At 45.8% G+C, this 14,142-nt stretch overlaps 1 protein-coding gene across 2 annotated transcripts in view; it reads left to right on the forward strand.

Annotated features, from left to right (window-relative positions):
- The window catches only part of LOC106607288 (zinc finger protein 385D), a 181,643-nt gene that overhangs the window by 79,425 nt on the left and 88,076 nt on the right, over positions 1-14,142 (forward strand). The gene's annotated exons all lie outside the window — the stretch shown is intronic.

Genomic DNA, 14,142 nt, shown 5'->3' on the forward strand with positions numbered 1-14,142 from the left:
GCAAACTGGCTCAACCTGTATAGCTGCGTTGTGCCATGGCTCTCAGTACAGGAGTACTAGTGTGGTTTAGAAGTGTGTATGGAAGTGTGTATAGTGTAGAAGTGTGCATGGTGCTATATAGTCTTCCCTAGCCTGAGGCTGGACACAGAGGGAGGAGAACAAAGCTGAGTTAAGTCATTAATTGGCTGACTAATTAATTGCTGGTTATTTTAGATGGTTCTGGTTCTTGCTCGCTCCAGGGTAGCTACAGCAGTGGAGGAGCAGGTTTTCCCCGTAGATTTGAACACATAGTGAAACTGGCTCCATGTTCAGAGGTTATCTCTTTCTGTCTCCCACTCTCTCTTTACTTGTAACCGTCCTACGCAGCTCGAAAACACTCTCACCAACCTGGAGAATCTGCTCTCAAACACTCATCACTCACTCTTGAATACTCTATCTCTATTTCTCTCTCTCTCTCTCTCTCACACACACACACACACACACACACACACACACACACACACACACACACACACACACACACACACACACACACACACATGCACACACACACATCTCTGCATGAAAACTAGTCTGACCCACTTCAGGTGCAGAAATCTCATACAAATAGCACATAATTACATAGCAACGGAGAGCACGGCAACGCTTGCCATGGCCACAGATTATTTGGCCCTGATTGGCTGCTGGCAGGCTGCTGGCAGGCTGCTGAAGGCATGGTGGTGCAGTGTGTTTCTACTCCAACCCTGTAGGGGGCAGCAGTGGGGCCAGACCGCTCTTGAGATTGCCTGGGGAACCATGGTACATCTGACTCAGCACTACAGGAAGGTACACAAACAGTCAATAGTCACCCACTTAGGTCGTTCAGATAACTGGCTTTGGCAGTTAGTATACACCTGTGATGGCTGTGTGTAAACACAGTGTAACAGCAGTAATCTGGAAAGCAGAGAGATCACGATACACCCATACAAACATACCACCACTCCTCCTCTCTTCTCCCTTCCCCTCTCACCCTCCCTCTCTCCTCTCCCCCTCTCTCTCTCTCTCTCTCACCCTCCACCTTCCCTCTCTCCCTCTCCCTCTCTGTAGTCACACGAGGAATAGTCGGCTTAGTAATGCAGCCATGCTGCCTGCAGGTGTGTTGCTCATGTGGACGTCCTTCTTTTCTTTCCCAACCGTCCTCCTTTCCCTTTCCTGATTGCTTCATTGCTTCAGTGAGCCAGCACGCAGAGCCCAGCCCAGTCCAGTGCCTTGTGGCCAGTCAGTCTTTAAGAAGGATGGGCAGAATGAGGCCTGACGTGGCCACTGACCGTCACTGTCTAAGACCTGGGTCAGCTAGGGCAACACACACACACACACACACACACACACACACACACACACACACACACACACACACACACACACACACACACACACACACACACACACACACACACACACACACACACACACGCAGGCTTTGTCCCCAGCACCCTGGCACAGCTCCGGCAGCGGAGAGAGATGGGGTGAGAGAGAGAGAGAAGGGGAGGGAGTGTGTGAGTGTGTGTGGTGTACGGTGCAGATTCCCTCTGACACACAGTCACAATCATGCAGCCTTATCTGTGCTCACCTTCTGCTGACTCCCACAGGCCCACGGCCTCAGCTCACACACACACACACACACACACACACACACTGCAAACATGTGTGGATGTTTGCAATTTGTGTGGATGTTGAAGGGTGTGTGATGTGTGTTTACAGTATGTAAATGTATATTCTTGTGTGTTTTTGTGTGTTTGTTTATGTGTGTGTGTGTGTGTGTGTGTGTGTGTGTGTGTGTGTGTGTGTGTGTGTGCCTCCGAAAGAATCCTCTCCATGTCAGCTTGTGTTACCCTTCCTCTCTGCTTCACTGAACTGACAGAGGGTCCAGGCTTTTCTGCTCTCTCTCTCTCTCTCTCTCTCTCTCTCTCTCTCTCTCTCTCTCTCTCTCTCTCTCGTTCTCTCTCACACACACAATCTCTCTCTCTCTCTCTCTCTCTCTCGTTCTCTCTCACACACACACACACAATCTCTCTCTCTCTCTCTCTCTCTCTCTCTCTCTCTCTCTCTCTCTCTCTCTCTCTCTCTCTCTCTCTCTCTCTCTCTCTAAACCCCATCACAGGGTGATGGGCAACCACAGTGAATCTAAAAAGGTTTTAATTTCAGTTTCAGCTGTATAAGATGATATAACTTTACTTACCGCATTCAGGTATAATGCATTGTTAGTTGTTATAAGCATGTATAAGCCCCTACTGTGTCTTCTAAATCAACTGAAATGTGTTATTTCTTTCTGTGTTATTTTGCTTTACATATTCTAAATGGCTACTATACTTTTTACGTTCCGTGGTCATTTCGTGGTCATTTCCAAACCTCTTCAAGCTACTCCTATAACAAAATAACAACTGAGATGCACATGATGCGAAAACAAAGTATTATTTATTAGAAAATATGATATTGTATTATTTGGAATGCAGATGAACAATGTCCTGTATGGGCACGTTATTCAGTGTTTCCCCTTGTTGGACCGACGGCGGCGGCGGGCTCTCTTCTTAGTTGAACCACGGGGGGTCACCCACACGGGAGCGGTTTGAGCATCTTTACAGCCTTCTGTCTCCCTCTCAGCTCCTCTCTCCTTGTGTTCATCTCCATGGAGCTCTAATGCAACCATTATCTATGGAAATAAAATAAACCTAGTCTTATTAGGAAAACAAATACTTATTTTCATTCATGCTCCAAGGTAAAATGTATTGATAACAGACACACAGACACCCATTCTTAAGTATTTATAGTGGCATGTACATTAAGTAAAATGTCAGCAGTATATATAACTGCACTGGTAAATGTCACTATTTGGACCTAGTCTAATGTTGTTCCTAAAGCCTTTCTCAGACCCCCTCATACCCCTAATCTTTCCTTCACATCACATTACCTGCAGTAGTCCACTGACACTGAAGGTGAGCAGTAGGCCCATGCCGTACAACCAGCAGCAAAGAGCCAGAAACATGCAGCCTGCAGCCTCTATCCTCCTCTCTTCTGCCCCATTAATCACTTCCACCATCTTCTTCCACACAAGCTCGCTCGCTCCCGCTCTCTCCCTACTCCTGAGCTCAGCTACTCGGGTGCGAGGCGTTCTGAGGCTGGCTGTAGAATCACTGGCTGTCTGGCGCAAAGCACTAATGTCTCTGTATTTCTGGTCAATACTGTTTCTGGTCTGGGTGGTGGTGGCCTTGTCCGAGCCACAATGACCCACAGGGCAGGAGCCTATCTCCTGTTTCTGTAGCATGAGGCAGCTTGATGTATCCCCCCTGGATAGGACACAAGTCTGTCGCAGGGCCTTAACCCCAATCCATCTCCTTAATGTGTGCCAAGCGGAGAGGCATCGATGCCCATTTTCAGAGTCTTTGGTAGGACTCGACCGCGGATAAACCACCTGACCTTCCAATCTCAGGGCGGACACTCTAACCACAAGGCCACTGAGTCGGTTAGTGTTGTTTGTAGCTACCCGGGTAGCAGTGGGTTCCAAGCTGACCATAACACAAGCCTCTCCGGGGCACTTGTACAAACTGTGTCCAGTGGTCTCGCTGGTGTTCTGTTTGCTCCAGGGTTGTTGATGGAAGTTGATGGTGCTGGTGTTCAGTTCGATGTGAGGCATGCTGGCCCACTGCCTAATGCCGATGGGGGGCATCAGGGCGTCCCGAAAAGCCTTGCCGTCCAGATGTTGTAATGCCAAGATTACATGCACCAACAAATGAATACTGATAGAGTACAAAGCCATCTCTAAATCAATAAACTGGCTGAGCAAATTCAAAAAGCAACCACTCTCTACAGAGATAGGCGAGTTGTGGTGTTCAGAATGTTTGATTGGACTGTTGTGCCATAGGGTTCTATGATGTCACAGAGGGCATCCAACATGTTACCTAGGTTGAAGATAACTAGCATGTCACCCCACCCTCCTTTATGACATCATTGCGATATAGATGCGGTAAAAAGGTAAATCGAACTCAACCAATCAAAGGAATGGTAGAGCATGGCGCTTGCAACGCCAGGGATATGGGTTCGATTCCTACGGGGGACCAGTACAGGGGGAAAAACTATGGAAATGTATGCACTCACTACTGCAAGTTGCTCTCGCTAAGAGTGTCTGCTACATGACTATAATTTATTGTTTATATGTGTTTTTCACACTGTGTTGAGGTACAAATCTGAGTATAATGCTTGTATGGACATGTCATCGTTCCCAATCAACTGCATTACAGTTAAAAACGACTGAGTACCATCAGTGATTTTTGTATGCTAGTTATGCTAACCATCTTACACGAAAGGGAGTTAGCATTAAACAGTCACTTCTTCTAAACCTAAAAAGGGACAGCTTCTACTTGGTATGCAGCAAAAACAGCCAAATATATCCAAATCGGACTTAATTAAGTAACTACATTGTGGGTCTGTTACAATACATAAATCATGACGAGTTTGAGGAATATCCACTTTGTTAGATCGGATGTGTTGAATGGGCCCAATCTGATCAATGCAGCGTCTGCGTTCTATTTACTGCATCTATGCTCAAGTTGAAAACCATAGAATTCATTTAATATGTACTGTAATATGTTGAAAACTCTGGTGTTTCTCATCCTAAAGCTTGTTCTCCAGATTCTTTTTCAATGTTTTAAACACTTTTATCTCCAAAACTAGTTTTGTATTGGCTCTCTCTTGTCTCTCTGCAGCAGATATATAGTGAGCAATATGTTTGGAACATCGAATTGCAATACAATTGCAGTATTGAATTGCAAATGCATATAGAATCGCAATACATATCGTAAGTCCTTGGCAATTCCCAGACCTACTGTTCACCACTGCCCCATAAAGTACCAGCCACCATGGTCTCTATTCGTCTATTGAGGGAGCCAGACCATAATCCCCTCTAATTAGGATCAGCATGGCCATCGCCCCGCTCAAGGACGGCAGCACCAGCCAGCCAGCGCCTCCCAAAATATTTTCAAAGCCAATTAAAAGGGGCAGGGGGTGTCGGAGGCATACCGTTCCCTTGACGTAGAGTCTGCCGGGGCGGGACAGGTCCACGAACTCGTGGGTGAGATGCATGGTGGGATAGATCATCCTCCTCTTTATTTGGGGTGAGGCAGGGAGGGAGGAGGGGGACAGTGGCTTGGTCTGTTTTGACCTAATGTCACTAGAGGGTGTGGCTTTATCTGATTTGACCTGATGTCACTAGAGGGTGTGGCTGCTCAGACCACAGTAAAGGCTGTGTCTGTGTCTGAGTTACTATTGGTTATTTTCTGCTTGGCATCTCTTTTCACATCTTCGAGCTTTGAGAAAACGTGCTATTGTGGTGTGTGTGTGTGTGGTGTGTGTGTGTATGTGTGTGTGTGTGTGTGTGTGTGTGTGTGTGTGTGTGTGTGTGTGTGTGTGTGTGTGTGTGTGTGTGTGTGTGTGTGTGTGTGTGTGTGTGTGTGTGTGACTGAGAGAGAGACTGCCTCTACCTCTTTCATGATTCTGATCTTGCTCCTATCTCCACGGCCTAGGATAAAGCTTGTTGTTGTGATGTGTCTGTGTGCGTGTGTGAGTCAGTGTGTGTCTCTTCATGGTCTCTGTCTGTCTGTCTGTCTGTCTGTCTGTCTGTCTGTCTGTCTGTCTGTCTGTCTGTCTGTCTGTCTGTCTGTCTGTCTGTCTGTCTGTCTGTCTGTCTGTCTGTCTGTCTGTCTGTCTGTCTGTCTGTCTCGCTCTGTTTTAATAAAGTGTGAGGGATTGGATTAAAGGCTGGGATTTTCTGCATGAATGCATTTGCACATCTGCGTTTTATTTTTGTGCCGCCTTGCCATTTTCCCATTTTATTTCTTCCCTGTGGAGGGAAATGACTTACCTCGCTCACTGTGCCTTTGGACATGTCTGTGTCATAGTGTGTGTGTGTGTGTGTGTGTGTGTGTGTGTGTGTGTGTGTGTGTGTGTGTGTGTGTGTGTGTGTGTGTGTGTGTGTGTGTGTGTGTGTGTGTGTGTGTGTGTGTGTGTGTGTGTGTGTGTGTGTGTGTGTGTGTGTGTGTGTGGACGTTTGTGCATGTGTCATGTTGTTTGCCTGGGTATCACTACATGTGGCTAGTCAGTCCCTGATTGGTCCATCTGAAGTGTCTGTCAATCTGTCAGCTGCATAATATATCCCTATGCTGCCTGTAGAAGACTCCAGTGAAAGACTATCTCTAATATAATCTCTAATACAGAAACCTTCCCTGTCTCCTCATAGCATATGCAAACACTTTGGCTGTGTAGTCGTTTAGCTGTGCACTCTGTCTCTGCCCCCCTCGCCCTGGGGTTTGGTCCTTCGTGTCCCACCGGTTTAGACTCTGGGAAAAGGTTGTGTTCCGGATCGGCACGCAGGGCCCAGTGGAGCGGGAAAAGTCTGGAGCAGGGAGACCGTAGGGAGAGGAGAAGGAATAGACCACCAAACGTCTGTCTGTCTTTACTGTTTACCCATGTCTGTCTGTCTGTCTTTACTGTTTAGCACTGCCTGTCTGTGTCTGTCTATACTGTTTACCCATGTCTGTCTGTTTGTCTGTCTGTGTGTGTGTCTGTCTTTGTTGTTTACCAATGTCTGTCTGTCTGTGTGTCTGTCTTTGTTGTTTACCAATGTCTGTCTGTTTGTCTGTCTGTGTGTGTGTCTGTCTTTGTTGTTTACCAATGTCTGTCTGTGTGTGTGTCTGTCTTTGTTGTTTACCAATGTCTGTCTGTTTGTCTGTCTGTGTGTGTGTCTGTCTTTGTTGTTTACCAATGTCTGTCTGTGTGTGTGTCTGTCTTTGTTGTTTACCAATGTCTGTCTGTGTGTGTGTCTGTCTTTGTTGTTTACCAATGTCTGTCTGTCTGTGTGTCTGTCTTTGTTGTTTACCAATGTCTGTCTGTCTGTCTGTCTGTCTGTCTGTCTGTCTGTCTGTCTGTCTGTCTGTCTGTCTGTCTGTCTGTCTGTCTGTCTGTCTGTCTGTCTGTCTGTCTGTCTGTCTGTCTGTCTGTCTGTCTGTCTGTCTGTCCTGTGGAGACTAGGCTGTACTCACTATCTGTTTTCATCTAGTATAAATATCCAAAGCATATCCAAGGGTTTTGTTGTCACACAGCGCTCTGTCAAATTAATAGAACATTCTGCCACTTTCTTAAATGACACATTTAATATCAATCCCTGCATTTCCTTAGTTCCCTTTTTAATGCATTTTCTCGCTTGTCAAACTGACCTCATGCAGTAGTGTTCAACCATAGAATGACAGATCTTTGTGTTCAACATCCTGCTACATTCTCTGTTTGGAATGGATGTCTAGTCATCATAACAGCCTTGTCTGTTTGGTTGCACCCCGCTACTGGAGTCCATTGGGAGATGTCCAGCCCTCCACCCCCTCCACCCCAGGCCCTTGGTGAGAAAGCCCAAAGAAACGCTGTGTTTCTGGGCAGTGTTTCTGGGCACAGGCTGTGTTTCTGGGCACAGCCTCACTTCCCCCTCTCTCCCTGCAGCTTATTATCCATACTCCAGGCCCCATAATTCGTTTTTTCACCTTTATTTAACCAGATAAGTCAATCGAGAACCAATTCTCATTTACAATAACGACCTGGCCAAGAGGCATAACATTGTAACAGTGAACAGGACAACACAACAAATAAATAGGACACACTAGACAGAGGAAATGTACAAATTCGTCAAATATACAACAATTAGAAATTCACAGTGGGTTTGAGTAGAAAAATTCAAGGAGTAAGAATATTTTAAAGATAATACACAACGCAGAGGTCAATAGAGTAACGGTCAATGGAAATAGTGTTTTTTTCTGTAATATCATTGGGTCAGAGACATGGGAGGAATTTCAGTCCAGGACTCAGAGCTACATGGCAAGTTCTCATTGGTCCAAATTGTTTATACATTGAACCTGAAATAGGATGAGCGGCCTTTCAGGTTATGTCGACGTAGGACTCGTTTTACTGTGGATATAGATACTTTTGTACATGTTTCCTCCAGCATCTTCACAAGGTCCTTTGCTGTTGTTCTGGGATTGATTTGCAGTTTTCACACCAAAGTACATTAATCTCTAGGAGACAGAACGCTTCTCCTTCCTGAGCAGTATTACATTTATATTTTAGTCATTTAGCAGACACTCTTATCTTACCCTGGTGTTGCAAGCACCATGCTCTACCAACTGAGCTACAGGGGTGTATGATCGCTGTGTGGTCCCATGGTGTTTATACCTGTTTATACTTGCGTCTTATTGTTTGTACAGATGAACGTGGTACCTTCAGGCATTTGGAAATTGCTCCTAAGGATGAACCAGACTTGTGGAGGTCTACAATTGTTTTTCGGAGGTCTTGGCTGATTTCTTTTGATTTTCCCATGATATCAAGCAAAGAGGCACTGAGTTTGAAGGTAGGCCTTGAAATACATCCACAGGTACACCTCCAATTGACTCAAATGATGTCAATTAGCCTATCAGAAGCTTCTAAAGCCATGACATCATTTTCTGGAATTGTCCAAGCTGTTTAAATGCACAGTCAATTTAGTGTATGTAAACTTCTGACCCACTGGAATTGTGATACAGTGAATTATGTGAAGTGAAATAATCTGTCTGTAAACATTTGTTGGAAAAATTACTTGTGTCATACACAAAGTAGATGTCCTAACTGACTTGCCAAAACTATAGTTTGTTAACAAGAAATTTGTGGAGTGGTTGAAAAATGAGTTTTAATGACTCCAACCTAAGTGTATGTAAACTTCCGACTTCAGCTGTACCTCTCAGCATAACACTTCCTCTTTGAATACATTTTCCTCCCCTTGATTTGCTTTGGGGTTTGTGTTATCGAAGAGTAACATCAACTGCTAACAGAGGCAACACAACAGACTTAATGATGAGCAGGTACATTGATCAGATAGCAGCCCAGGTCATATGTTTTTGAAGGAGTGTGGTGGGATGAATGTGTCAACTAAGAAGACCCAGATTACACCAGAGTGGCTTATTACCTCTGATAGAGGGATAGTAGAGGAGGTGGGAGAGGGAGATAGAGGATGATAAAGGGGGGAAGGAGTAAAGGAAAGACAGGGAGGCAAATGGATGAGGAAGGGTGAACACAACAAAAAGCCAAATTGAGAGGGAGGGGAGAGAGGTGGTGAGAGGGGAATAAGAGAAAGAGGACTGATTGAGCGAGCGAGGGAAAGGGAGAGATAGAGAGAGAGAGAGAGAGAGAGAGAGAGAGAGAGAGAGAGAGAGAGAGAGAGAGAGAGAGAGAAACACTGTCATTTACCCAGTGAAGATGGGCTGCCCAGTAATGGACACATGATATATGGCCATTGTAAGTTTGTACTAGCCCAAAGTTCACACACACTTACCCTCCGTCACATCTGACCTGTGATTTTACTAGTGCCTTTGACTCATTCCTGGTTCCCTGTGTGTGTTTTGCTCCCTGGGGACTCATAATGAGACAGCGCAGGATGAACAGAGGTACGGTATAGAGGTGTGGAGGAGGAAGAGAGGAGAGATTGAGGTGAAAGAGAGAGAGAACATTTGAAATGTCTATATTCTTTTTTTTTTAAATGTGCGAGTGTAATGTTTACTAATGCTTCTCATGTTTATTTAACTTTGGTTTATTGTGTATTCAATTTGCTTTGTCAATGTAAACATATGTTTCCCATGCCAATAAAGCCCTTTGAATAGAAAACATTGAATTGAGAGATAGAGAGAGAGATGGAGACGGGGAGACTAGGCCTCATAGACAGACAGAGAGGGACTGCCATGTATAGCACAAAACAAACCATGAAATAGATATCTCATCTTACTGGCGATTAGGCAAGATGACAGTGTTTCTCTGTCAGCGGATTCTGTGGATGAACACACACAGCTCTGTTTGTGACTCTCTTTAATTGAACCACATGGTCACGCTCGTCACACACATGCAGACAGATCTGGTTAGCCTGGGTACCAGACTTTTTAGCTAGCATTCCACTCCTTTGTCATATGCCAAAGATGCTAGTGGAATGTTTGTTAAAAAGACTGGTACCCAGGCTAAGATCTGGTGACTTTGACTCCTAACTGGTCTGAGTGAGCTCAGCCTCCCACCACGTTACTTCACTGTTCCTCCACTTAAAAAGACAACTTTCTTCTCCTCCAGACTAGTACACGGCACAGCCTCTTAGAGAGCTAGAGGCAACTCGCCGGTGATTTTCATTGTTATTCATGCATTAATTTATTCGCTCATGGCAGACGTGAAACAGGGCTGTAATATGCAGATGCCGGTTTGTTTCTCGATGGGAATTTTCTGCTCCACTGCCCCTGTAGCTGCCACTAATAATAAAGTGAGGCAAGATGGAGAGAAAAGGAGGAAGGAGGAGGGAGGGAGGGGATGCTTCTCAGGATGCCTCCTGAGCCACCACACGTATGCACACACACAGCTCGTCTCTCGGATAGACAGTGACCAGGTGCGATCGTCCTTGCAGAGGTGACCTTGACCTTGTCACAAAGACCAGGAGTCTAGCTCTCCTCTCTTCTCCTCTCCTCTCTTCTCCTCTCCTCACCTCTCCTCTCCTCTCCTCTCCTCTCCTCTCCTCTCCTCTCCTCTCTTCTCCTAAACTCTCTTCTCCTCTCATCTTCTCTCTTCTCTTCTCACCTCACCTCACCTCTCCTCTCCTCTCCTCTCCTCTCCTCTCCTCTCCTCTCCTCTCCTCTCCTCTCCTCTCCTCTCCTCTCCTCTCCTCTCCTCTCCTCTTCTCTTCTCTTCTCTTCTCTTCTCTTCTCTTCTCTTCTCTTCTCTTCTCTTCTCTTCTCTTCTCTTCTCTTCTCTTCTCCTCTCCTCTCCTCTCCTCTCCTCTCCTCTCCTCTCCTCTCCTCTCCTCTCCTCTCCTCTCCTCTCCTCTCCTCTCCTCTCCTCTCTCATATTAATGAATGGAATGCAGTAAATGGAACGGTATCAAACACATGGAAACGTGTGTTTGATGTTGTTCCATTAATTGCTAGTCATTATGAGCATGTCCACTGATTCAAAGTGATACCAGCCACCACTTCCTGCCTCTGTCTTCCTCTACCTCCCCAGTGAATTTATATGAGATGAAAAAAAAACCTACTGACTGGAAGAGACTGACTGACACACACACACACACACACACACACACACACACACACACACACACACACACACACACACACACACACACACACACACACACACACACACACACACACACACACACACACACACACACTGTCTGTCAGGATAGAGAAACACACCAGTCACATACTGTAGGACTTATTACTTCATAGGGAGGTGAATATTGTCAAACCTATACAGTTGCATCAAAGTCTGAAGTGGATAAAAAGACCTTGAAGAGAGATATAATGATGAAGATATAAGTCATACTATACCAAGCTGTCTCCTTCCTCTAGTACAGTAACTAAAGCTTTCAGTGGATTAAAGTGTTCTATTCTGTTCTATTTGAATTTCAACACACTCAATCGCAATGCAAACCGGAACACACTGTCTGGTTTCTTTTTGCGTCCCTACAACAGCAGTTATACACACACGCACCACAGACACACACACATACACACACAAACACACTCCCCAACACACACACACCTCCTCACACAGTACAGTGCACGTCAAGACATTGTGTCCTCAACCACAAAAACACATGGGCTGCATCCCAAATGACACCCTATTCCCTATTTAGGCCACTACTTTTGAACAGGGCCCATAGGGTTCTGGTTGAAAGTAGTGCACTATATAGGGAATAGGGTGCCATTTTGGGGCTCAACCATGGTTCACTGGGACCTAAGGCATGCCATGCACCCAGGCCTGAGTCCAAACTCTGAGTGTGTCCAATCAGCCAAGGCTTTACTAGAGGCCAAATCTGTAGCGTATAATTGGGTTTTAATCAGCTTTCTCATTCAGGCGAGCGCTAAAGATTAGGGCAGCACGGGCTCCGCTCAAAATAAGCATTCATGAAGGCGTGTGAAAGCCTCTGACCCATCGCAACGAATCATACAGACCCACAGACAGGAGGCCGCAGACTCTTCCTCAACCTCTTCCTCTCTCCTTCTCTCCACTTTCTCTCCCTCATGTTTCTCCAACCCTCTCCTCGCTCCTCCCCTCCATCTCTCCCTTTTCTTTGCTCTCTCTCTCTCTTCCTCTCGCTCGTTCTCTCCATCTTTCACTCATGGGGATCCACACAAGTCAGGCCTGGCAGGAAAAGAGCCCTTCTTAAGGACACATACCACCCCTAGACAAAGATATACACACATACCACCCCTACACAAAGATACACACACATGCCACCCCTACACAAAGATACACACACATACCACACCTAGACAAAGATATACACACACATACCACCCCTAGACAAAGATATACACACACATACCACCCCTAGACAAAGATATACACACACGTACCACCCCTACACAAAGATACACACACATACCACCCCTAGACAAAGATATACACACACATACCACCCCTAGACAAAGATATAAACACACATACCACCCTTAGACAAAGATATACACACACATACCACCCCTAGACAAAGATATACACACACATACCACCCCTAGACAAAGATACACACACATACCACCCCTAGACAAAGATATACACACACATACCACCCCTAGACAAAGATATACACACACATACCACCCCTACACAAAGATACACACACATACCACCCCTAGACAAAGATATACACACATACCACCCCTAGACAAAGATACACACACATACCACCCCTAGACAAAGATACACACACATACCACGCCTACACAAAGATACACACACATACCACCCCTACACAAAGATACACACACATACCACCCCTACACAAAGATACACACACATACCACCCCTACACAAAGATACACACACATACCACCCCTAGACAAAGATATACACACATACCACCCCTAGACAGAGATACACACACACATACCACCCCTACACAAAGATACACACACATACAGCTGGATGAAACAAGCTTGTTGGTACAGCACACAAAATGACCTTCCTCCCTCCTCATCATCAGATTTGTCAGGAAGGCGGGATTTGGCTTATCCAACATGGCCTGTTTAAGTGGGTTCCTTATTAAAAAGCTGCTTGGTTTTGAGAGCGGAGCGTTTAGATGAGTTAGTCGTTCCTAATCCTGTCTGTTGCTGCCTCTCTCTGGGGTGAGCCACACTCTTTATGTCGTTAATGAAGTGCAGTGAGATGAAAACCTTTATAATGGGATTTAGTTAGAACTGGGGACAGCTTCCAGAGAGACGGAGAAAATATCTTATCATCGTCATACACAGCGCCATCACCATAGTTAACATCACAATCATAATAACCATCGTCATCATCATGTTTCTCTTCTCTTTCTCTCGCACTTCTACTCAGTGTTGAGGCATGTCCTGTTCTCTCTGGCTTCTGTTATCACTGTTAGATAGACTGGGTACAGTGTGTGTGTGTGTGTGTGTGTGTGTGTGTGTGTGTGTGTGTGTGTGTGTGTGTGTGTGTGTGTGTGTGTGTGTGTGTGTGTGTGTGTGTGTGTGTGTGTGTGTGTGTGTGTGTGTGTGTGTGTGTGTACAGTATGTGTGTGTGTGTGTGTATTTGTGTGTGTGTGTGTGTGTGTGTGTGTGTTTGTTTGTGTGCAGATACAACCAGGCTCTCTATGCCCTTCATCAGGACATTAGTCATGTGTATAATAGGAGAGAAGTCATGATGATGCTGACCGGTGGAGAGATGCAACGCTCCCCTTGGTGGTCCAGAACCAGCCACCCAGCACGCCAAACCAGAGAGTCCATCTCTGCACCACAGAAAACCAGCCACCCAGCACGCCAAACCAGAGAGTCCATCTCTGCACCACAGAAGACCAGCCACCCAGCACGCCAAACCAGAGAGTCCATCTCTGCACCACAGAAAACCAGCCACCCAGCACGCCAAACCAGAGAGTCCATCTCTGCACCACAGAAGACCAGCCACCCAGCACGCCAAACCAGAGAGTCCATCTCTGCACCACAGAAACACGACAGTAATGTCTCTTCTCAGAATCCTCGTGCTCAACCTAGAAACACCAACACCTCATTTGCATTTCTTTTTTAGTTATTTAGCAGATGCTCTAAT

The sequence above is a fragment of the Salmo salar genome, chromosome 06 (genome assembly GCF_965601325.2).
Source record: "Salmo salar chromosome 06, fSalSal1, whole genome shotgun sequence".
NCBI lineage: Eukaryota > Metazoa > Chordata > Actinopteri > Salmoniformes > Salmonidae > Salmo > Salmo salar.